This window comes from Archocentrus centrarchus, chromosome 21 (genome assembly GCF_007364275.1).
Source record: "Archocentrus centrarchus isolate MPI-CPG fArcCen1 chromosome 21, fArcCen1, whole genome shotgun sequence".
Taxonomy (NCBI): domain Eukaryota; kingdom Metazoa; phylum Chordata; class Actinopteri; order Cichliformes; family Cichlidae; genus Archocentrus; species Archocentrus centrarchus.
Window position 1 is genome coordinate 26,120,313 of NC_044366.1, and position 26,807 is coordinate 26,147,119.

Here is a 26,807-nt window from a genome sequence, read left to right on the forward strand (position 1 = left end):
CAGTATCTGGGGCAGCAACATGGTATGTGGGTTGAGTCCAAATGAACTACAGTGGGTGGAGAAACATGTCATCAAGTGCAGCAGTGTGTTTTTGCTCGCAGGAAGAGAAATATAACACCATGACAGACTTATTACGAAGAACAAGTGAGGTCACCTGCAGGAGTTTCCCATCATGCTTTGAGTAGGCAGAGACAGGCAGGAGCGTTTCTCTCGGCACTGTGAAATGTCGCAGCTCTGTGGCATTACGTTACCTGTTTGAACTGAAGAATCTGCACCCAGTTGTCCAAGAAGCAACTGATTTCAGAACAGTTAATTTGTGTGTGTGTGTGTGTGTGTGTGTGTGCGCGCTTCATCCATAAAGTGTGTGTTTGGATCAGTATGCTGAACTCTGGCTTAACATTATCTCTTGTCAGTGGGCTGCTTTGTACGGAGGGCAAAACAGGATTTAAACAAACAAATGCAGAAATGAAAAATGATCACCTTATGGTAATCACAATTAATTAATAATTATATCTATATGTAGACTCTAGAGTAAATTTATCCATGCATCAACTCTTACTTAGCCTATTTCTACAATTCTTAATTTATTCCTCGTACTGCCCGGTGGGTTCGTTTTTAGTCAGTTTTGTGAACCAGAAAGAAGCCAAGAGAAAACTTAATTAAATATTTTTGCCATTTATTGTCCTACACAGTTTTAACTCTGTGTTTTGACCCTGCAGTGCTTTTTGGTTGTTTGTTTTTAAAGTCTTGTCCTTTCGTTATTCTGGCAGGTTAATGATGGTTGTGTGGTTATTATAAAGTACTGTGCAAAAGTATTGACTCACTCTTCATTGCTTTATATTTTGTTAGGAAAATATGACAAAATATGAAAAGGTGCAGCGATTTCTTGAAACTTGTGCAAACACAAATTGAATTCCATTATATGAGGCACAAACTGAGTTTGTACAATTCTAAGAAGCTTGAAAGTAAATATTTGGTGTGACTGCCTTTATTGTCCAACACAGCCTGAACTCTCTGAGGCAGCGTTCCTGTCATTTCTTTAAGCACTCTTCAGGAATAGTTTTCCAGGCTTCTTGAAGGACATTCAAAGCTCTTCTTTGGATGTTGGCTGCCTTTTCTACTCTTCTCTGTCAAGATGATCCCACGCTGCTTCAGTGATGCTGAGGTCCCAGGCTCTGGGGAGGCTGATCCATGACTGATAGTGTTCCACTGTGTGGTTTTTTTTTAATCCATGTGTGATTTTAATGTATTGGCAATGTGTTTGGGATCATTGCCATGTTGAAAAATGAAGCCAGTTAGATGCTTTCCAGGTGGTGCATGGTGGATCAAAATCTGACTGTACTTTTCCATCAATTTTGACAAGATCTCCAGCACCACTGGCTGAAATGCAGCCCAAACCATGACAGAGCCTCCACTGTGCTTTGCAGATGTCTGTAGACACTCACTGTTGTACCTCTCTCCTGACATCCTTCATACAGAAATTAACAGAAATATTTCTCTGAAAACGGTCAGGCACAAGGATGCCTTCTATTATCACTCTTATGACGTTTTGACCATAAGAATGAAAGAAATGTAAAGATTAATCATTGCTGATAATACTAATTAGCCGTTGGAGTGCTACAGACTGGAGGAGAGCATAAAATGTCACCCCTGACATCATGGGCAGGTGAGTTGACAGTACAGAGGACAACAAGCACCTTTGGCAATATTGTGTGTGTGTGTGTGTGTGTGTGTGTGTGTGTGTGTGTGTGTGTGTGTGTGTGTGTGTGTGTGTGTGTTTGTTCTGCAGCCAGTATTTAAAGTTTCATCTGTTTTTTTTTTTTCTGCCAACAACAAACCATGAAAACTAATCAGAGAAGCTGCACTTCACGCACACTCACTCACGCATGCGCACAGCCAGGTTAACGAGGCGGTGTGACGTTTGTCTTCACTTGTATTTTGTTTTATTTGTTTTTTCGGATGTAGTTTAAGCTCCTCTCTTTTGCTCTCTGTCACTGTATGTGTGCGGGGTTTGTGCGTTTGTGTGTGTGTGTGTGCGTGTGTGCGTGCGTGTGTGTGTGTGTGTTGTGTGGTGGCGCATGCGCAGCACTAACTCTCTGCTCAGTGCAGCGCAGAGCGCGCGGCACTCCGCTGCTCCCACAGAGTTGATCACTGTCCGGATACCTGATGGATGAATGGGATGGATGATCGATAACCGATCAGTTAAACCCGGCGCGCACTCACAGAGCGGAGACTCTGATCGCTTCAGTATTGATGATCAGTGAACGGTAGGCAGCTGGCATTGTGAGCGGAGTTGTGCGCTTCCAACAGGACTCTACTTTCTTTATCCACCCTCGTCCTCCGGTAAGTCACCTTCCACCTCCTTCTTTTCGCTCCTTCCATTCATTCTTCTTCATACGCGTCTTTCTTTTTCTCTTCTTTCCTGTGATGGTTGAAGGTTATGAAAAGCAAGCCGCACGAACGCACTGGTTCGTTTAAATGTAACCTATAGTTTCCCGATCCGACTGACTGCTAAATATATCTCATTTGATTTTTATTTCTCTTGTACGTCCCCAAATTATTACATTTAGCCTATATGAATGCACTCTGTACCAAGTAGGATACTACAAGTATCAGGCGTAAAGATATCCTAAGGCAGAGACATGACCCCTAGGAGTATATGGTTAGGTTATATGTCATAAATTATTATCACCGATACACTCATAGTTGTTGAGGTTTCTATTTTGGAATTGCCATTAATTATTTTCATTATGATATGTTTGAAGATGGAGAGAAACGCTTCTCTTTCAGTCACCCGAAGCCGTCAAGTGACACGTTCACTTGCCTTATTTTACAGTCAGACCTTTACATTATTCAGTTAAAGGGAATTAAGCAGGAAAAAAAAACTGTAGTTACCAAAAATAATCACCAGTTTCTTAATTAATGAATTACTCAATCAGATTGATTGTTTTGCAGTGCTGCAGAAGTTATTAAATGAGCATAATTGAGAGAAAAAATTAAGATAGATCACATTTGCTTCCAGGTGCAATGTACTTGAGTAAAATGCGTGCCGACACTGACAAATACACAATAAACGTCCTTAAATCGTCATGCCACAGATTCAACAAGCTGCTGGAAACATTCCTCAGAGATTCTGGTCCAGATTTGTCAGCTGCACATCCATGATGAGAATCTCCCGTTCCACCACATCCCAAAGGTGCTCTGCTGGATTGAGATCTGGTGACTGTGGAGGCCATTTGAGTGCAGTGAACTCAGTGTCATGTTCAAGAAACCAGTTTTAGATGAGTTGAGCTTTGTGAAATGGTGTGTTATCCTGCTGGAAGCAGCCTTCAGAAGATGGGCACACTGTGGTCATAAAGGCATGGACATGGTCAGCAACAGTACTCAGGTAGACTGTGGTGTTTAAATGATGCTTAGTTGGAAGTAAAGACCCAAAGTACACCACTACCAGCCTGAACCGTTGATACAAGGCAGGATGGATTCATGCTTTCATATTGTTTACACCAAATTCTGACCATTTGAATGTGGCAGCAGAAATCAGGACTCATCAGATTCAGGCAACATTTTCCAATTTTCTGTTGGTGAACCTGTGCAAGTTGTAGACTCAGTTTCTAATCAAATTAAATCAGATCAAATCAAAAACTTCATTTATATAGCACTTTTCATAAAATAAAAATGCATCTCAAAGTGCTGTACACATTAAAACAGAAAATAAGAGTAAAGATTAAAATAGAAGAAGAAGAAAAAGGTAAATATAAAGGTGAGCTAAGACGTTTCCTGTTCTTAGGTCACATGAGTGGCACCCAGTGTGGTCTTCTGCTGCTATAAAACCCATCTGCTTCAAGCTTTGACATAATGTGCGTTCAGTGATGCTCTTCTGCATACCCTGGTTATAACAAGTGGTTGAGTTAATGTTACCTTCCTATCAGCTCAAAGCATTCTGGCCATTTTCTTCTGACCTCTGGCATCAACAGGGCAGTTTCAGCCCAGAGAACTAACTGCACCGACTTCCTCTTATCAGACCATTCTCTGTAAACCCCAGAGATTGTTGTGTGGGGAAATCTCAGTAGATCAGCAGTTTGTGAAATAATTCAGACCAGCCTGTGTGGTACCAACAACCACGCCACATTCAAAGTCACTTTTCTTCTTCATTCTGATACTCAGTTTGAACTTCAGCAGGCTGACCTGACTATGTCTGCATGCCTAAATGCAGAGTTGCAACTGAGTTGCTGCCATGCGTTTGGCTGATTAGATATTTCTATTAACGAGCAGTTGAACAGGTGTACCTACTGTACAATGTGGCTGGTGAGTGCAGATATTCATTCTCTAGAAGAAAAAAAAAAAAACTATTTAAAAAAATTATTCTGGCGTTATCATACATTTGTTAGGGGTGGTGGTTCTGTTAAAACAGGAAGTAACCAGAAGACAGTTAACTAACAGTGAAACCTGATAATAGGGTATGATAGGATAGAACAGAAGGAAGGCTCAGGAACAGAATGAGAACAAATAAGAACACAGAACGGGGACCATAAACTACACGGCAGCAAATCAAGCAGTGGAAAACTTTCTGGATTCATTTATCAGATTTTAAGCATTTTAAAAACTGTAGTCAAATAATAAATGCTATTGGTGATACTTATAAAATCAGGGATGAAGGAGAGAGAAGACAGCATATTCATGTTGTGCTTAAAACATGCTTGTTGCAAACACAGCACACACACACACGCACACACACACACACACACACACACACACACACACACACACACACACACACGTTTTCCTGTCTCACTCTCGCTTTGTCATAGAGATGTTAATTTTCACACAGATGACAGTATGATGTAAGTGTGTGTGTGTGTGTATTTGTGTGTGTCTCTGGCTCTGGACTGTAAAAGGGTTAACATGGGTGAGCCCTGGAGTCTTAAGGACTTGTTGCATGGTTGAGGTTACAGGAATATTAAGGAGTTAATCACTCTAATATTGATTCCTGATCAGCTGGACTGTAGCGATTTCTGCAGCTCTGATAGACACAGACACCGAATACTGACTTTGGCCTGAGATACTTCATTCTTTCCTTTCCTTTCCTTTCCTTTCCCTATACATTCATTTTTCTTGTTTTTTGGTGGCACTTGTGTCTCGTCTCCCTGGAAGAGCTGGAGGAGGTGGCCAGGGTGACAGGGGTCTGGGTCTCTCTCGCCCCCATAACCCAAACCCTAAGAAGTGGCAGAAAGGATGGATGGATGGATGGTTGGTTTTTGATTACACCTGGACTATGAAGGCCTCTAAATCCATCAGAGGGTAGTTATGGTGAAATACACTAGCGGAACAAATCAGAGCCGGGCCAGGGGCGGGGCAAATGACCGGGCCCTTTACACCCAAATAGAAAAGCTCATCATAACATCATTTTACAACATACACATGCCCGCAACAGTTTTTAGTGTTAGCTTAGTCCGTAAAAATGCTCCACTTAGTTTACAATCTGTTGCCAAGTGACTGATGATGACGTTGGTGGACGGTTGGTGACGAGTTTTACCCACAATACACTTGGAGAAAATATTGGCGATCCACTCGAAAATTAGCGTGTCATAAAGTTAAATGTAAGAGGAAAATCAAGCCAGTCATGCAGCACAACATTTTATTCAATATTTTACACCTACTACATCACTAAAGTCAGTCAGTCTTGTAAAGTTTTAAGCAACCATGACTCAGTCCTGACTGTGGCAACCTTTAAAACCCCCATGTAAAACATGAATGATGGGTGATGTAAAGTAGGCTATTTCTTTAATCGTGTACCACGCTCATCTGGCTATACTCAGGAGCGGGCCCGCCTTCTCCAGCGCTTGTCAGACGTGATAGAGGTCTGGCTACCTGAAATCCTATCATCTCTCCCATCCGGGCCCCCTCTAGCCCCGGGCCGGGGGCGTGGCGCCCTCCCAGCCCCTCCAGAAGCTCTGCCCCTGGTGAAATATGAAAACTGGGACTAATAACATAAATATTAGAGAACCTATAGGATGAAATAAAAACAGGCAGAAAAACAGTAAAACTAGTGAAACTTGTGTGGCTTGTAAAGACTGGCGCTGCTTTTGAGTTTTGCCAGACAAGGTTCAGTAGAAAACTTATTTGATTATTTTTGTAGGACTGGGGGATCTAGGACTAGAAAATGTCCAGTAGAAAAATTATTATTCTAGCTTAACTATAGAGGGCTGGTACAGTGCAACTAGTAGAGGCACTCAAAAAACTTTTCTAGGTCTAGTTGAAAACTGTACAAAGAGTTGGACAAGTGCAAGGCTTGCAGGACCAGTTTAGGTCAAGTAGAAAGCTTGTACTGTAGACAGGATAGTAGAGGACTGCAGAGGACCAATGCTGGGACTGGCAGGACCAAAAAAATGAGAATTAGCCAAAGTCTGGTAGAAAACTGACAGGACTGCAGAGGAACAGACTTTTGGAAAACTCCTTCAGGGGTGAATGTTTTGAACTTGGCCAACCTGGCTGTGAGGTCATGCTTATATTGCAGCCTGTTCACTGGTATGCTCTCGCTCTTAAACAGTACTTGGCCAGTAGCTGGTCAGTAGCTGGTCAGTGTATCAATTATTTGTTGTTTTTTTTCCTTTCCTTTCCTTTCCTTTACTTCCTTTGATTTTTCATGTTTTTATTTCTTCGTGACCTGGAAACTATTTTTTCTCTATTGTTCAGTGCAAAGTGAGCAGAGCATCCATCTTTATGTCCTTCCTTCCTTCCTTCCTTCCTGCCTTCCTTCCATCCTTCCCTCCTTCCTTCTGTTTGAGTGCAGTGTTTTTATGTTTTGACCTTGACTCTGTCTCTCAGTCCTCTCTGTGTCTAATTAACACCAGTCAGCTTAACTAAAGCGGAGTTCTTCTGTTGCAGACAGAAAATGGAAGCTGAAAGTCAGAGATGGAGCAGAAAAACGTTCACACTGAGCGACAGAAAAACCCACAAGGCAATAATAAATACAAAACATTGGTTAATGATCCTGTTGTTGTGAGTGTTAGACCAGTTTAACTGAGTAAATGTCTGTTAGATATACAAATTTCCTGACATTTCAACAGAGTACATGCTATGATAGTGTTTGTGTCATGCTGGTGTGGTGGTTAGTACCGTCACTTTACAACAACAAGGTTGGTTTGAACCTCCTCCTCTGCAGAGTCCTCCGGGCACTCTGGCTTCCACCTACAGTCCAAAATCTGTGAGATGTGTTAGGCTAATTGGTGATTATAAAGTGGCCTCGGTGTGATTGTGAGAGTGTGTAGTTGTCTGTTTCTCTGTTCTGGCCCTGGAGATCTGTCCAGCGAGCGTCTGCTTATCCAACTTATGGTAGTTTTCAACCCAACAAAGGGTTGAAAAAATGTATGGATTAAAAAAAAAACCCAAAAAACCCCCAAAAGCTAAACCACTTGTGATAGAAGTGATCGTAGTTCAGGATGTCACGTAAACCATTACTATGACTGTTTATTGGTACCAAGAGTTCTAGCAGAAATGTACCACTTTCAGTACAGGCATGTTGCTGTCAGCATGGCTGCTTGTATTTGAACATTTTTTTGGTATACTTTTAAAAGTTTAAAGTTTAATCTGCTAGTAAAGTAGCCACTGTGAACATCTGAAATTGTAGCATCTACAGTCATGTGAAACAGAAAGTTTTCCCATGATTCTGTGAGGTCCTGTGAAAAACGAAGTACACTTACTGCTTTCATGAGACCTAAGCGGGCACGTAGCAGCCAGACAGTTGCCAGTTCTACTAGAAGTGACATGCCAGCAAATTCACTCCAAGATCAGACTGTGCAATGCTCAGAGAAACTGCAATAAACCCAAGAGACTGTTGGACTCTACAGACTTTATTTTTTTTTGGAAGGGTTGCCAGGAGAAAGCCTGATCTGTAAAAAGAACGTGGCAGTACGGCTTAGCTTTGCAAAGCTGCATTTGATGCATCTGACTTCTGGTCAATTTCTTTTGGACAGACTTGAACAAGTGGAAATGTTTGGGTATAATGAACCAAATGTCAAACACGGTGGTGGAGGAGTCATGATTAAGGCTTATTTTGCAGCTACAGGACCTAGGAACCTTGCAGTCACTGAGTTGATCATGAGCTCCTCTGTATACCAAAGAGTCAAATGCGAGGCCATCTGTCTGACAAAGCTTGGCCAAAACTGAGTCAACTGAGACAATGATTCCAGGCACACCCCAAATCCACAGCAGAATGGCTGAAAAAGAAAAAATCAAGTTGTTCAAGTTATTGTTGCTAATACTGGTTCTACAAGCTACTGAGTCAAAGGGTGTGTTTTGTTTTCCACAGGATTGTATAAAGTTTCCATACAAAATGAGTTGACAGTTCTGGCTGATATCAAGCAATGATGAGAGCTGTTTCTGTGTATATTGAGGTAACGGATATGATGTGCAGGTGGTGGTGGCAGAAAGGCAAGCTGGCAAAATGTTCACAGAGCCTCTTCCATGTTGGCTGGCTGACCTTTATCACTGGGACTAAACCCAAATAGAGCAAGAGGCATGTGTCTTAACAAAATGATAATAATAAATAAAAATATAGACTGTATTAAGATGCTGAAGGGCCATCAGGATGCACTGTTAACTGTCAGACTGCCTGACAGGTTGTTGGTTTCTTTTGTCCAGTTGTACAGTAAATGTAGATTTATCCTACTGTAAGACACACGCTTGTTCTCCTCCACACAAATCAATTTTACCTATTTATAGAGCATGACCACATTACTAAACACTGCGTTTGTGTGTGCGTCTGCCAGGACTCCAGCAGTGGGCAGATTGAGAAGCAGCATGTTGTTACGTCAGGACAGATTAGTTTAGAAACCTGCAGAGAGCACACACACATACACGCACACACAGTGATGTAAGCACAAACTGTTCTTTCTGTACAAAATCTATTGTAATTTTATTGTGTGTATGTGATTCTGTGTGTGTGTGTGTGTGTGTGGACTGACAGCAGACAGGTGTAATGAGCTCACTGTAACAACTTTATTTTTGTTCTGTCAGAGCACAGATTTGACATTAATATTTAATTAAGATCACATTACATGTGGATTAATTATTTAATATGAGGCAGGGACATAACTGTTGCTGAGAATGTCAGTACCCCCCTCTGCATATATTAAATGTAAGCCTGCAGCCAGCCAGCTTAGTTTAACATACAGAAACAGCTGGCCTGACGTCACAAATCCACCAACCAACATCTCCAAAGCTCACTGGTGAACATGTAATTCTGTCTTTATTCTACACAACAGCAAGAACAACATGACGTAATGTCACATGTCAGGGTGCATCTGGGCTGGGAGCAGTGATTCCAGTGTTTATGCTAAGCTAACCATTTTTGCAACCATAGACAATATAAATGCCACATAACCACCGTGAAGTCACCCAATGTTTGTAAAATCCCACTATCAAGCCTCGAGTTGAGAGCTTCACATAGATGACATAGAAGGTGGAAGTAGCTACTGTGAAGTCATCCACCGGTTTGTGAAGTCCCATTTCGAAGCCTTGAGATGAGCGTTTTTGCTGTTGACACCGTGTGGTTTGAAACCAGATGTGATGTGAAAGAGACAGGTCTGACTGTGAAACCACAGCATACCACGGATAATTCTACTTCCTGAAACACGGTATGACCACAATTTACAAAAAGGGGCTCAATGTTTTATTCAGTAGAAGAAGAAGAAGAAGCTACTTTCAGCTGCTCCCTTGTCACGAGGGGTCGCCACAGAGTGTAGCTTTGCATGTTTGATTTGATTTTACACCAGATGCCCTTCCTGACTCAATCCCAAAGGGGACTTCAATGATTTATTTAGTATGAGTGAGCCAATAAACTCAGCAGAAAATTTGCAGTCTTATATGCCTCTCTGCAGCTTCTTCCCTCCTGGCATACCCCCTAAACTCCATCCCCACAGAGACGGTGCCACCAAAAAAAACCAAACCAAAAACCAGCAAAAAACAATTTAAGCTTAAAAACTTACAAAGAAAGAACAATATAGCAACTGCACCAAAGAGTAAATCAATTAAATATGGTCTCTCTCTTCTAAATCCCTGTTAGTAAATGATTTAATAATTGATCAACATATTGATTTATTTTTGCCTTACAGAGACCTGGTTACAGCAGGATGAAGATGTTAGTTTAAATGAATCAGCACCCCCGATTCTCACTAACTGTCAGAGCACTCAAAGCACAAGCTGAGGAGGAGGAATAGCAGCAGTTTTTCACTCCAGCTTATTAATTAACCAAAGACCCAGACAGAGTTTTAAGTCATTTGAAAGTCTGACTCTTAGGCTCGTCCACCCTAATTGGAAAACTCAAAAAACAGTTTTATTTGTTTTTAATCTATCGTCCTCCTGGCCATTACTCTGATTTAGTGCTCAGCTCTTATAAAATAATTATAGTGGGTGATGTAGACACTGAAAATGTCAGCCTCAACACTGCGTTCAGCTGTCTTGTCTCTCTCCACTCTCTTCTCTTTCCCTTAACCCCCAGCTGGTTATGGTAGACGGCTGCCCCTCCCTGAGCCTGATTCTGATTCTTCTTGTTTAAAGGGAGTTTTTTCATTCCCACTGTTGCCAAGTGACAAGCGGGTTGTGTGATTGATGGGGTCTTCTTCTAATATTGTAGGGTCTTTACCTCACAATATAAAGTGCCTTGAGGTGACTGTTGTGAATTGGCACTATATAAATAAAATTTAATTGAATTATTGAATTTTACGCTTGATTCAGAATGACCTGAAACTAGGGCTGTTTTCCCACAGACATTATAGAACTGGAAGTCTTTTTGCAACCACAGGGAGTCGCCCCCTGCTGGCTAGATCCATCTTTTATGGTGTCTGTTCTTGTGGCATGATCTCAACTAACTCACAGTAAGAAGGGTACTTCCAAAATTCCAAATTGTTCCTTTGCAGTGCGGTTGTTGTATTACTGTTGTTACATCTGAATTAAAACTCAGAGTAAGTAGTGTTTGCTTGGTAGGTTTGTCGCTGATACCATAGGTGACCCTCATACCCTCACCTATGGTCACGAGCTTTGGGTAGTGACCGAAAGAATAAGATCGCGAATACAAGCGGCAGAAATGAGTTTCCTTCGAAGGGTGGCTGGCCTCTCCCTTAGAGATAGGGTGAGGAGTGCGGCCATCCGGGAGGGGCTCAGAGTAGAGCCGCTGCTCCTCCACATCGAAAGGAGCCAGTTGAAGTGGCTCGGGCATCTGATTAGGATCCCTCCTGGCCGCCTCCTGGGTGAGGTGTTCCGGGCATGTCCCACCGGGAAGAGGCCCCGTGGTAGACCCAGGACACGCTGGAGAGATTATGTATCTCGGCTGGCCTGGGAACGCCTTGGGGTCCCTCCGGATGAGCTGGAGGAGGTGGCTGGGGAAAGGGAAGCCTGGGCTTCTCTGCTTAGGCTTCTGCCCCCGCGACCCGGCCCCGGATAAGCGGAAGAAAATGGATGGATGGATGGGTTTGTCGCTGATAATGCAGCAGCACATACACATTGACAACAGTGTGAAACAGCCCCTCTGTGTTGACCCTCGCAGGCAGTTCTGTGACTTTAGCGGCGACCACGAGAGTATTGCAGTGTGTGGAGTAGTTCCATGCTGCCTACAGTGCATAGTGCTAACAGCTAGCCACGTCATTACTCCCATTCTGTCTGGTGTGATTTATGGTGCTACCTGTGTATGTGTGTGTGTGTGTGTTTCTGTGTGTGTTTGCACCTGCTCCCATATTGTCTCAGGAAGTTTTAATTAATTTCCTGTCATGTGACAGAGAGGAAATGTTGACAGTAATGAAATGTGTTTATTATCAGAAACACAATCAGAAGCCTGAGATAAAGTCCAGCTGTGTGTGTTTCTGTGCGAAAAGAACGGAAGTGTATGAAGGAAACATTGGCTGTACATATGGGTGTGTGTTTAAAAGAAAAAAAGTGTGTGCATGTAAATAGGATGGCAGTGATGAAACGTTTCCTCGCGACTTATGTCTCTGAGGTATCACACACACGCACACACACACACACACACACACACACACACACACACACACACACACACACTGAGACTTTGAAGGTCACACTACACAGCACACACTCACACGCTGTGTCATCAGTTGAGAGACTGCAGAAAGTTGTCAGGAGTTCCACCTGTGAGACAGACAGTCAGACCACGTCTATGCTAATCCAGCTGGTTCTAAAATTATTGTCCATGTTCTGGATTTTCTTACTGTGAAACAGCTGAAACTAGAAGAAAGACACATTATCTTGTGGTCTGGGCTGGTCAGAGCTAACGTGTCTGCTGAATATCATGCAGTTAGCATTAGGGGAAACGACTGCAATGATGCCATTCTCATATATAACATAAAATCTGCTTTATAGGCCTCAAAAGTGTAGAAACACGTTCTATTTTTTATTTCTGTGCAATTCTGACAATCCTGTTATGGAAGGATTATGCGTTGGTCTACTTCTAGGCTCAGAGCTGTTGAGAGACAACCAGAGGTCACTTCAGGAGGTCACTACCTTTGAGGCGGTCAGGCATATACTGTAATTATATATTCTTGTAAACCTTGCTCCCTCTCATGCTCATCTTATTTATCATTTTTTACTGTATAAGCTGATCTCACGATTTCATGTTCTTATATTTTTCATCCACAGAGAACTACAAGAGCAGAAACTATTCAATTGATGCCATGAATCTCTGTTGTTAACCTATGAACAGTATCTCCTGCTCTGCTGCACTCAGACATCAAATTGCTATTTTCTGATCATAAGGTCGTCTGAGAGGATCAGTATAACTACAGTACTGTGCAAAATTATTGAGCCTTCATTTCTTTATATTTTGCTTCCAAGGAGCCAGACTTTCTTGTAATTTTTTTAAAGTGGTCTTCTCTGGGCTTTCTGAAGGGTTTTCTGAGTTTTTATGTCAACACTGAACATTTTCAGAAGAATTTTTTTTTTGTTTCACTGATTCCCAAAGTGCTATTCTGCTAAAAAAAATGCAGTGTGTCCATAAAAGAAGTGACAGGCAAAAAAAAACCTATCTCCAGCAGATGAACAGTATGTTGGAAGTCATGTTCTTAAGAAACAGAAGAGACCTCACACAGGACCTGCAAGACACAGCTGGCCCTTCAGGTGATCCATCTACTGTTCACTGAAGCCTCATCAGAAATGTCTCAGTGGAATGGTGGCTGTCAAGAAGTCATTCTTAAGGAAGTGAAACAGGAAGGAAAGGCTGAGGTATGCCACATCACACAAGAACTGGACTGAAAATCAGTGGCAACAGGTATGATGGTTCAAATTTGAGATTTTTGATTCAAATTTCTGTCAATATGTACAGAGGAGGTCAGGAGAGAGGTACAGCAGTGAGTGTCTACAGCCGTCTGTAAAACACGATCGAGGCTCCGTCTTGGTTTGTGGCTGCAGTGGTGTTGGAGATCTTGTTGAAATTGATGGAATTATAAATGCAGAAAATTACCATCTGAAAAGCTTCCGATTGGCAACAGTTTCATTTTTCATGACATGACAATGATCCCAAACACACCAATGCAGTAAAATCACACCTGGATTAAAAAAAAACAAAAAAACACAGTAGAACACTATCAGTCATGGACTGGCCTCCACAGAGCTCGGACCTCAGCAATATTGAAGCAGCATGGGATCAGAAAAAGAAGAAAAGCCAGAAACATCCAAAAAAGAGCTTTGAATGTCCTTCAAGAAGCCTGGAGAACTGTTCCTGAAGACTACTGAAAGAAAGAAGAAAGCTGCCTCAGAGAGTTCAGGCTGTGTTGGAGAATAAAGGAGGTCATACCAAATATTGACTTTCAAGCTCACTAGAATTCTTCAAACTGGATAAATATCTTATATATAATATAATGAAATTAAAGTTGGCTCAAGACTTTTACACAGTACTGTACATGTTGGTGAAAACTGCCGTGCAGTCGGCTACGTTCACATTTTAAACAAGTGATTACACAGAACGTGGTCAGGAAACTGTTACTGTAAAGGATAAATATCACCTTATTTTGCACTGTTATTATCATCAGCAAATCTCACTGAATGTCCAAAACCAGCGTGTTAGAGGGCCGGCATTGTCTGTTCAAAACATCCTGACACTCAAAAGAGACTGTGCTCCACTGCTTCTGCAACTTCCCCAAATCCGATCCATCATTCAAACCCTGTTTATGCATTTATCAGCCCGCGGTGCAAAGGGGAAAATGGGACAATGCACAGTGGACTAGAACGTCTTTCTTTCTAGAAATAGAAGTGTAATACTAGTCTGCCATTATCCTCATATTTAAACAGTTCCCCCTCTCTGTAATTTCACTTCTATAAATTAAAAAAAATCTAGTTAAACCTCATCTGGAGCTCAGCTTTAAGGCCAGTGTTTCCTTTACATGACATAAATTTTCCTGACACAGGGCAAAGTACTGCATTTGTTGGGAACTGTCTTCAGCAGCAAAATAATCTACATTTTATGCTTGAGAGACTGTTTCACTTCTTAACCCCTAAGGCAGAAAGATGGTGTGTATTGAATAAAGTTGAAACTAATCTGTGTGTGTTCGGTCTGCCTGTGCAGTACTGTTGCTCACCTGCGCTTTTACAAAGGTTTTTGGACATTAGTGAAGCTCCAAGGCACAAAGCAAGGAGCTACACCAGGCTCTGATACTCACACATGCCTGTTGTCAGTTCATTTTTTGACATCATTGTTTTCCGGAAGCTCCGTATTCTTTGCAGGTGTATTTCAGATTAATCTGCTGCTTTTTGGCTGTATCCTCATATTTAAACCGTTTTTGGCTAACTGCCACTCAGTCAGGAAGACTGTGTGTTCACACTTCACATGTTATTGTAATGTCACGGTGTCCTTAACGTGAAGGCGATGGGTGTTCGGAGGCACGTTTTCAGTCTCAACATCCTCTCCTCTGTGATGTCATTCAGTCAGCTCTCAGCGCTGTCTGAAATACTTGAAGAAAACAAGAAACTTAAACTGTCTGCCAAGGTGTGTGTTTCTGCTTTTGTCTCGTGTTTCTTCCTCCATTAGTTGAGTGGAGCAACTGTTGAATGTTTGATGAGTCAGCAGTTTGAGAAGGAAATGATGCCATAGCTATCTTCTCATCTTTCGCACCAAGGTAATGTTTTTTTTTCTGGCCTCGGCTTTGAGTCCTTAACTGCTGTTACTGGGAATAGAGCTGATGCAGCACATTTGAGTTGGCCGATATGTTAGAAATTTCTACTGGCAATCCAGTGACTGATGATCGCTGGTTTAACCTTGGGAAGGAGGCACCACTTTGGTGCACTTTGCAAATTAATTATATACTGAGTTGAATTCTAAAGGAGGCAAAACACTTATTAATAAAATAAAATGACGACCAGAACATCAACGATGTAGTAGCTCATCCAGCTCGAGAGCATCACAGTTCACATGTTATTGTAATGTGTGAAGCACAGAAAGAAAGTGATACGCTTTCTTGTCATTGGTTGGCTGCATTGCCCAAACTAAAGAGAATTAAAAGCTGAGCACAGTTTGGATGAAGCTTGTAGACTCTCTTTACTGCCTCTCTTCTCTAGTAGGAGAAAACACGTCCTGTCCAAGCATGGATAGTTCTAGCTGTCTCCGCATAATACGTCCCATTTTTGCTGAAGTTCTGACATGTAGAGACCCAGAAAATCCAAAGAGAGCGACTGCCTCTTTGGAAATAGTACCGAAGAGACAAAACAGACTTAAAGAGATGTAAAGTCACTGCAAAAGGATTGAGACAGACGAAAAGAAGAAACAAACCAGTTTTATTATAGGGGTCTTTCTCCTTTGTAAAAGGGGTTTTGGGTCATCCACTGTCTCATAATCTCATTCCATTCTCAGTTATATACTAACATCAGTGGACATCCATGCTATTCTGAAGTGCTCACACACTCATAGAGAGGTCAGAGTTTTTATGAGGAACAGCAGGGAGGAGTCGTGTCAGACGACTGTCAGTAGATGCTCAGAAGAGTGCAAGTGATAATCTCTATTATTAGACTGCAGATTATACAAAATGAGCTACAACAGCACACACACACACACACACACACACACACACACACACACACACACACACACACACACACACACACACACACACACACTTATCTTTGGATTATAATCCCAGTCCCACAATCTCTGCCTGGCTCAACCAATCATGTCCCATCAAATCCTGCACAGCCTGCTGGGTAACCTACATTCAATAGTTTGTATATCTGTGTGTGTGTGTGTGTGTGTGTGTGTGTGTGTGTGTGTCTGGTAATCCCTGACAGTCTGTAATAGAGGAACATCTGGTTTATCTCATTGACCCTGAAGTTTCCTTTTTAGGTGAAAAACAGAATAAATTAAAAAAGTAACACTTTTAACAAATACTTTAACAAAAAATTTAATAAAATTACTGCGATACTGTATATAATTGATGCACATGTAAGAAAAAAGATTTAAACTAAATCAGCATCGTATCCTAAAATTAGCCTAGTAGGTAGATTTTTAACTGTGGAAGCTAGTTAGCTACAGTTATTTTAAACTTTTCATATACCACTTTGAAAGAAAGCAAATAAATGTGTTTCAGTTTCAGAAAAATGTAAAATTTTTCAGAAACTGAAACTTTAAATTTACAGTTAAGTACATGACCAGCACTGTTAAAATGCCAGGAATGGAAAGTAATTTACAATAGTTTCTTTTCTGCTTTGACCTCAGAATGTAATCTCTGCAACATAAAACATCTCATTCCTACCAATTAATTTTTAGAGATGCGTTGATGAGACTAATGATTTCACAGTTGGAGTATATCTCTTCCTCTGACTGTGCAGTGGCTGGTGGAGACAGGAAGGTGGTTCATTAGTGTCGGGGCCCCTGGGGTCTCGGGGTGCCTTTGTAGCAGTCAGTGCTAGCAGTGCAGTCCTAGAGTGGAACTGGAGTTTCACCTTGAGCAGTTAGTGTCAGGTCCTGATGGAGCAGAGCATCTATTTAAAGACAGAACTGAAGTCACATTGTCCTGAAGTGAAGGTTGGACAGAAGGAACAACCTCACTGCGCCTCCTGTTGTGTGTGTGTGTGTGTGTGTGTGTGTGTGTGTGTGTGTGTGTGTGTGTGTGTGTGTGTGTCTATGTTTAATCTTCTACATTATGTACAACATGATCTCAGTCATAAGCACGAGACAATAAGAGTTCACACAAACACACCCTGAATCAAATTAACTAAGTCAATTATTATAAATATTATTATAATGACTTTTTAATGTTGTGTCCTTTATTAAGCAGAAAGGGGATGCACCAGAATAGATGGGTAGGTGTAAACTACACATGCATAGGTCACCCTTTCACATGCACACTCTCACATCAGTGGCTGCAGTCATTCATTGCAAGGCTCTTGCCTGCTATTGGGAGTAACTGGTCTCTAGGCCTATGTGACTGGGGCCTTAGGTTCAGTGGCTCTGTATTATGATTGTTGGTATTTCCTGTTTAGATAAAATTTTTATGTACTCGTTGGTCTCAATCTGGGTGAGTTATATCTGGATCTCCTTTGAATTCAAATCAAATCAATCAAAAAATGTGTCTGTGATTTTCTCCACCAAACTCTGATTTTCACATTTGAAGATGTCCACACGTTTATTTGATCTCTGCAGACGCCCACATACAAAATCTGAGACCGTGTACACTGACTGTGCTTTGTGCTCCATATGTATTTCATGATGTTTGCACTTTGCTTCAGATTCTCTGTCCTGTACTTGTCAAGCAGTTTGCAAATGCAGTTTGCTTTTGGAGATTGCCATCATGCTGTTTGTTGATGGGAATGTGTTGTAATGTGTGTAGAGGCAGATGTTTATCCATTGAAAAAAACAACTTTTGTGGTAAAAATAAGTATTAAAACTTACTTTGCAGGCATTCAATATTCTTTTCAGAGTTTCAACTGGCTGAATGGAGATTGTTGAAAAGAATAGCAATGGCATAAATAGTATTAAAAATGTGTGTTTATTCATTTAAACCTGTTGAGAGCGAAGCAGCAGCTCACTTTCTGGCAAAGTGAACAAAGAAGGTGAGATTTTATCTTTTGTTTTCTTAATGTAAGAGAGAGACCTTTCAGAAACAACATGGACAGAAAATTGAGCATTTGGATAGCGGACAGAGTGCCTGCAGGCAATCTTTCATTAGATTGTAGGTTTTTGTGTGTGCTTACATTACTCATGACGTGGGGACCTAAATCTGTTTGCATAGTCACACAGTGGGCAGAAAACAAGTGTGCATAAGGGAAATCGTTATTTCAGGGGGAAGACTTAACTTAAGGATTTGGGTAAGTCTGCAGGAAATGAATGTCAGTCGGTGCAGTGTCCTCTAATGTGATGGAAACACAACTCTGTGTGTGTGCGTTTGTGCAAGCGCTTGTGTATACATGCTGACCGACCGCAGTGACATCACCAGCTGTGTTTTTACAACACAGCGTTTCTCTGGCAACCGCAAAACAGTCGCACAGAAGTCTGCAAACACATCTTTCCACCTGTTGGAGCGTTCCATTGTGCTACCATGACTCCTTAATTCCCCTGTTTGTGTCTCTTCCCCACAACTGCGAGGATGGAAGAACTTCATTTTCCTAATGAGCAGTGGGCTCTCATTCTGGGCAGCAACTTAACTTTCCTATAGTGAGTGTAGAAAAAAGTGACAGTTTTTGAAGGAGGGCACATTTAATCTGATTTGTGCCGTTACAACATTTATTATGTTATATGTCTGTTGTGGCCTCATGAAAAATGATTATGAGAAATCATAAACAGACAGTTAGTACTGTATGATTTTAATGATGGCCACAGTGGGCCTTTATAATAATCCTTCACAGCACTTACGGTGCAAGCTGAGGTAAGCACAATATGTTAAGAGGCTACAAAAACAGCCTGTGATTAAACTCAGGTGAGAATTAGTCATTAAAAAAACATTTTCCAGTGCACATTTAAGGAGAACTGCTGAGAGCTCCGTGAGCAGGGCTTTCTTAATGTTTTAGTGTTTGACTCCAAAACTTACTGCTGGCAGTTCTTTTGCAATCAAGCAATAATTTGAATACTGAATTAAAGTTTCCATGTTTTCGCATCTCACTTTTCATCTCCTTTGAGATCCTGATAAGGTTAATATCCCCAGTGATGGAGAACCTCAGCTAATTCCTGGTTATACATCTCTGGAGACAGGAGGAAGGATGACACTAGTAATCACATTGTGTGTCCTCAGAGTGTGTTCCTGCAGGTATTCAGATCTCACGATCTTGTCCCACCGGTAGTGCTGCTTGTCTGGTTTTATATAAGATGCTGTTCATATACAGCATATACATATATGTGATTTTTGGCTTTATTTCCAACATAATCCTATTGCTGGACACCAGTTGCAGGATCCAGGCTTACTTGTTATGCTTGCTACAGCCAGCCGTAAATCTTACAGCTGGTCAGAAGCAGGCATAAAGTCTAATGTTTAACATAAACTAGAAGACTTTAATTTTTTGTCATTGTTTTCTTTGTGATATTAAAAAGTATTTTCCTGGGAATCAGTATCAAGTTTGAAATTCTAGTATCCCGGCGACCCTCGTCTCCATCGTGAGAGATGGAAAATGAGCTGAAAATCTGTTTATTTCAGTTATTTTTGTACAGTTTAGAGACGTTTTCCTGTATAATCCCCTTAGAAGCTAACATGGCCATTATAATGCTCATGGAGTTTATGGCTCCATGAGCCACAGCCGCGGCTGCATTAACAGCAAATCTGCCCGATTGCACTTCTGTAATACTGTTACAGAACTGACCCCTGATGATGCTTTCAGTCAGATTGCTGTTTTGTGCGTTATGGTGTTTTCCCCATGCTTTATGTTTGGTTGATTAGGCTGGGAACAACTGTCATGGTTTTATACATGAATGAGCTGAACTTTTAAACCTCGAAGCTTTTGTTTTAAAAATAGACTTTAAAAAAATGATGCAGTAGAGCCAGCGATATGCTCTTTTGTATTCCATGTGGTCTCAGACTAAAATCATTAATTAAACAGTGTTGAAGTGGATTTGTTTCCTGAGAGAATTATGAGACGGTCCCTTGCTTAGATAAAAAAAAAAAAAAACTAGCCCTGAATTCACAACAAGCTCCATAAATCCAGTGTTTAGCTTGCAGTTTCAGGTCAGAGCTATTCCAGTTTTGGTTTTGAGGTTAGACATGAATTAGTTTGCTGAGATTTGACCTTGTGCATCCTGCTGGAGGCCAAGCGCAGCCTTCAAGAAAGCTCTCTGTGTGCAAATGAAACAAAGGACTGAGCAGATGCAGATGCACCGAGGCAACAGTTTGTCACACTGACATGTTTCACGATCTTACTGTAAAAGAAGATGCAGCCTACATCCAATGTCAAATTAGCTGATGGATGCAATAACAGGACATGACATAATGAAAAATGTATAATATAATGTCATTTTACAGTGAGATCACAATTTATATGTTAAAAAATGCACAGTTTTAAATCTGTTTATTCTGATTTTGGATCTCAGATTCATTCAGGGACAAACATCACACTCTGTCTAGTACTTTGTTTCAGCATCTCTGCTACTGCTGGCCACTGCTCAGGATACTGTGTGTGTCTTTGGCCACTGTTATTACCAGTTCCAGGCCTCGGGGTGAGAGACAGCCACTCTCAGATCTCTCTCTGTCTTTTCACATCTCCATTAGTTTCTTTTCCCTGTCGTCCCCTAAGGTTACTCTGTGTGTGTGTGTGTGTGTGCACGCACGTGTGTCTATGCGGTGTCTCTTTCAGGGAACCGTGACATACATTGGTGCCCCTCGCCTCTTTATCTTTAACCCCAGCAGGAGACAGAGCGTTCCACCACTCAGACGAGCTACTCATTTGTCCACTCACAGAAAAAAAACAAAAAAAAAAAACACTCTGGGAACAAGACGAGATCAGATTATATAAGATTTAACAGGAGGGAACCTTGTATCTTCAGTTTTTGTGATTCCCCATGTTGTCACATAAGCTGAAAGGCATCTCCGGTTTGAAAAAAACCTTCAGACCAGAATAATGGCTCATAAAAGATTTCATACGTCACTGAACAATAACACACGCCTGGTGGTTCCTGAAAAGTTGACATACATTTTGGACATAAATGTTTTTTAACTAACAACAGTCAGTTAACATTAATAGTAGTACACATGGTGAGTGAAGCTGGCAGTGGCTAGAGCAGACTTGGGCATTGTATGGCCTCCGGGCCACATCCGGCTCTTTGGTTGTCCCTGACCAGCTCGCATGAGGTCAGTGGGAAATTAGGATTCAAACGTAAGTATATATCATGCAGTTTGTCCCATTTCAGCCGCCAAACACTCTTTGATGAGCTCCATCAGAGAATGGCTTACTGTTTTTTATGTTTTATGCTTTATGGGTATTTTTTTTTAAGGTTTTGAGTTTTTTTTTTTATTTATGCACATATGTGTGTACAAGCATATGCAGCTTCACTGTAAATACTTTGGAAACGACATTTATGACAGATGTGAATTTGCCGGCACTGAAAAACATCAGCTCACAAAAAAAAAAAAAAAGAAGAAAAAGAAATACTCAATGTAGAGTTTTTAACACAACATGGATTTCTCAGTATTTTTTACAGAGGTCAGCGGTAAAGCCATGTGCTTAGTTTGTGGAGAGCAGATTGCTGCGTTTAAGGATTAGAGTTTGATTTGCCATTACAAGAGTAAACACACAGAGAAATACAATAACTTGACCGATGCAGAGCGGGAACGGACATCTGAACCTTTGCTAGCTTTTTTTTTTTTTTTAAACCAAACTTTACACTCCATCCAGGGAGCAGACAAGACCAGCTTTGTGATTTCCCACATAAATTGCAAAAAAAAAAAAGAGGAAGCCTTAGTGTTCTGATGTATGTGTGTGTATATGTATATGTGTATTGATATATATTTTATGTATATAGTGTTTTCTATTCTATTTCATTTGTTTTATTCATCCTTATTCTCTGCACTGAGCTGCTGTAATGCACACATTTCCCCATCGTGGGATTGTTAAAGTTTTATCCTATCCTATCCTATCCTATTCTCTGATGAGTGTCTGGTGGACTCTGGCATGCTAACATGCCCTGAGAAAAAAGAAACATTTGAGAATCTGATAAAGGGATGTTTTTCTTCCCACTGTTGCCAGTAAGTTCTTGCTCTTAGTGGTTTGTTGAGTTTTTCTCTATAAAATTGTAGTCTTTAACTTACCATGCAAACCTGCCTAAAGGTTGTTGAAAAGATGACAGAAGACATCACCATAAATCTAAACAAAGAGGAGATTTTGTGGAAAAGTGAAAGGTTAAAAGTAGTCTTCTCAGTCCAGAGGCTTGTACAAATAAGCTCAACATGCAGCACAGAGTGAGACATGCAGTCATGGGAAAAGTGAAGTTTTCAGAGTACTCTATGCAGTCGTCTGAAAAACTACATTTACTTGGAGGAATTTTGTCCCACTCTTCATTACAATTTGCTTTAGTTCATTGAGGTTTGCAGCCATTTGTTTATGCTCAGCTCTCTTAAAGTCCCACCACAGTACATAAGTCAGGCTGAGGTCTGGACTTTGGGCCATTGCAGCACCTTGAGTCTTTTCTTTTTCAGTGATTCTGTTGTAGATTTGCTGCTGTGCTTTGGAGCATTGTCCTGTTGTATGACATAATTTGAGCCAAGCTTTAGCTGATGGACAGCTGGCCTCACATTTGACTCCAGAATACTTTGGTATACAGAGGAGTTCATGGTCGACTCAATGACTGCAAAGTGCCCAAGTCCTGTGGCTGCGAAATAAGCCCAAATCATCACCCCTCCACCAACATGCTTGACAGTTGTTATGACGTGTTTGTGCTGATATGCTGTGTTTGGTTTTCACCAAATGTGGTGCTGTGAATTATGGCCAAAAATCTCCACTTTGCTCTCATCTGTCCAAAGGACATTGTTGCAGAAATCTTGCTGTTTGTTCAGCTGCAGCTTTGCAAACCTCAGCTGTGCTGAAGAACCTTTCTCCTGGAAACCCTTCCAAACAAGCCGTACTTGTTCAGTCTTTTTCTAACTGTACTGTTATGAATGTAAACATTTAACATGCTAACTGAGGCCTGTAGAGTCTAAGATGTAGCTTTTGGGTTATTTTGCAGTTTCTCAGAGCACTGCATGGTCTGACCTTGTGGTGAAATTGTGGTGAGTTCCAGACTAAAAAAACTGCCAAAACTCCTGCTTTTATGGAGGTGCTCAAGATCAATTAATTAAGTGCATTTGATTAGCAGCACCTGGCTGCTGTTTACCCTCTTCCTGTGGAAGCAGTAAGGGTGTACCAAGTTTTTAACAGGACTGTATAGAGACTGTTACCCTATGAAAAATACAATTTACATGAAGACCTAAGTAAATGGCAAAAACAATCTGAGGTTGATTTCACAACAAAATAAAATAAAAAAAAAAAACAAACGTAAAAAACAAATACATTTATTTGCATTTCTGAAACATCGGCGAGGTGTGATGTAAACATCTGCTAAACTTTCCATTTTGAACTTTTGAAGTTTAGGCATCTTTCCAAGACATTTTCCTTTTCACCCAATTTAGACAAAATGTTTTTAAAAGCCATGAAGGTCTGACCAGATTTAGCCCAGAAAACAACGTCAGTGGAGCATCTTGAGATGAGTGTGTGAATAGGCACTTTATAAATAAAAGTGAACTAAAATGAAATAAAAAAACATTCTTGTTCTCACTAATGACACTTGTTTTTTTTGCTCACTTTTCTACCAGTGGCCAATCATTTAATGGCAACAACAAAACAAGTCCCGGCACACCTAATGGCTTTATCCCCAAACAGCATCATTAAAAAACAGATGTATAAAACATCCCCAACTGCAAACAAGGCTGATTTATTTATTTTTGTACTCCATAGAGGTATTATATCTCTAGCCTGTGAAGATTGAGCTTCATTTTGTTGGCTTTATCCCAATGTAAAGTTTATAGGCTGAGTGGGATGGTGTAGGTGGGGTCAGTGAGGGAAACAGTAATGCTCAGTGTGCTGTACAGTGTGGAAGCAGGGTTTTTTTTTTTTTTTTTGCCATCATCTGAACATTATTAATTCAAATGAGCAGGTTCCATCTTTGAGGTCAGTATCCAGTTCTCCACGTTCATTATGGTCCTGCACTTCTGGATTTAGTAGTCACAGCATGAGATTCACACACTGACAGAGATGATGGACTGCATTTCACCACATTAAAGACATGCAGATGAGGCTCAGACTCACTCAGGTGTTTCTTTGAAGTCTTCTTCAGGCTGCTGAGAAGCTCTAACTGAACCTATTCCTGCTTTTCCTCCTCAGTCACAAATTACACTGTTGCTTGACCGCTGTGAGTGTGTGTGTGTGTGTGTGTGTGTGTGTGTGTGTGTGTGTGTGTGTGTGTGTGTGTGTGTGTGTGTGTGTGTGTGTGTGTGTGTGTGTGTGCGCTTATGTCTGTATAGGATTATAACCCACAGCTGGCCTCTCTGATTACTGACTGCCTGGTCAGCCTGGATTAGACACACACACACACACACACACACACACACACACACACACACACACACACACACACACACACACACACACACACACACACACACACACGCGCACACAGACATTACAACAGAAAAGCTAAACACATTTCATTTTGATCTTGAGCTCTGAGTTCACTGACTTAGTCTTTCTCTGTCTGCATCTTACTTTGTGTGTGTGTGTGTATGTGTGTGTTTGTGTGAGAACAGAAATGTGTGCATGTATTTACCTGTGTGTGAGAGAGTGTGTAATTCCCAGCTCAATAGAGCAGATATATTTAATCCTTCCCTAGTTGAAGCTGATGTCAGCATCAGCTGGCTCTCCCTCTCTGTATGTGTGTGTGTGCGTGCGCGTGTGTGTGCATTTTGAAGCTAATTCATCACAGTGACAGATTAACCAGCTGTCTGTAGAACATTAAGTCCACCATTAACAACCAGCTGGAAGAGAGCGAGTGAGACAGGAAGTGTCTCCTAACTGAACCATCACATGGGTTATTTTGCGGTTCTGCCTTACACACTAAAGTGTTTGTTTCTGTTTAACTTGATAACTCTAAATGCAGCATTACCAGTGAGCCTCAGTACCTGAGTCTAAAGAGACAAAGAGAGATGAAACTGAAAAAAAGTGTTACTTATTCACTTTACTGCATTTAATAGAAGCTGAGTAGTTGTTCCATAGCGTGCAAGACATATCAGCACAGAAAAACCTGCAAAGTAAAACTAACAGAGATGTTTCAGAGCTACCCTCCCGTACACTGCACAGGACTGGACGACGCAGGCCGACCTAGATCAGAATTCACTCTCCCACCAGAGATCACTATAACTCGTTACGAGCCAAGTCTGATCTTGTGGCCAACCTTACAGAAGTCCCTGTACACCATGGAGCTAATCTTTCTATTACAGGCTGCAGTGGGCAAAATGCATGAATGCAAAAGGCAGAACAACGTACCCAGGAGCTCACTGTAGAGGTGGGATGCAGAGGATTCGTGGCCACATAAAGGACCAGGCTGTTGAAGAGCATGTGGGTTAGAGGGGAGGCCGTCCAACAAGCCAACAAGTCACTGGGAGAGGCTGCTGAGCAAAGCAGCAGAGGAGGGAGGACTCCAGCTAGGCTGCAAGATATTTGACATGAGGGGTAAAAGCAGAGGGGGGGCACACCTGGGATGCCAGGTATTGCCACTGAGCTTTTCGGGAGGTATTCTGAGCCTATCAGTGAAAGACCAGTGAAGTTTGTACCCCTCCCTCACTCATGACACAGGGCACCGGTGTCGATTATTCTTAGAGATTCTAACCTGAGGTCCTATAAGCTTAACAACGGAAATTTTATGGATGAAATCCTTTTTGTAAAGGAGGCAGGATTTATATAAGTTCAATAAGAAGCAATTGGAAGTGTGTCATAATTGTTTTTAAGGTAATAAGAGAAAAAAGTTTTGGCTATTAGACTGATGATGATGAGAAACTTCTTCCAGAGTCCTGATGGGGCCGACTGATTCAAAGAAATAGGCCAAAAAGATGATTAAATAGAATGAAGGGAAAAGGGAATGTGACAGAGAGAATAGATGAGTGGGAATAATTGGAATAAAGATAAGAAAGTGAAGTTACTTTGATGCAATTTTGTCCTCAATGTATATTCACCGGGAGGGCTAATCTCATCTATTTTCCTCTAAGAAAATTCTATTCATCTTCAGCCTCTCGTCCTGTTTTAACAACCATAAACTAGAAAACAAAACCTCATAAAAATGTATCAGCAGTCACAAATAAGCAAGGCTGCTAAAACTGTTTGTTTGTTTAGGGCTCCTAAAACAGAAAAATTTGCATCCATATCTGAGCATGAAAGACACAACATACAGCAAAGAGAGGCTGTGTTCCCACACAGGATTTTTAGATATTTATCTTTTCATGTTATAATATTTATTAAGTTGTTTTTGTGTTGGTGGGATTTTGATTGAAGTCAACCAGAAGTTCTGGTTTCACTTTTATCAGGTCTTTCAGAAGTAGGGGTGGGTGAAATTTGTGATAATGATATTTATGCCAATATGGAACAAAAACAATACTGGGCAGCGTTTTATCGGAGATTGCAGCTTGCAGGCTGAGTCTCAATGTTGTAACTCTTCGGGAGTCTGCACAGTACTGTCACATAATGAAGATGAAATTGAAGAACATTTTCTGCCTGGGGTGTTGTACCTTGGTTTGAGCTTTTTAACGAGTTACTTAAAGCCCTCTTTTACCACCATGTAACCACATCAGTAATTTCAACCCACCGTTTTGCTC

At 41.2% G+C, this 26,807-nt stretch overlaps 1 protein-coding gene across 1 annotated transcript in view; it reads left to right on the top strand.

Moving 5' to 3' along the window:
- The first annotated feature begins 2,138 nt into the window (after positions 1-2,138).
- Positions 2,139-26,807, top strand: part of znf385b (zinc finger protein 385B) — a 28,261-nt gene continuing 3,592 nt past the window's right edge. The window contains exon 1 of the mRNA XM_030758223.1: positions 2,139-2,343. The gene's annotated coding sequence lies outside the window, so the exon portion shown is untranslated. The remainder of the gene's footprint in view (positions 2,344-26,807) is intronic.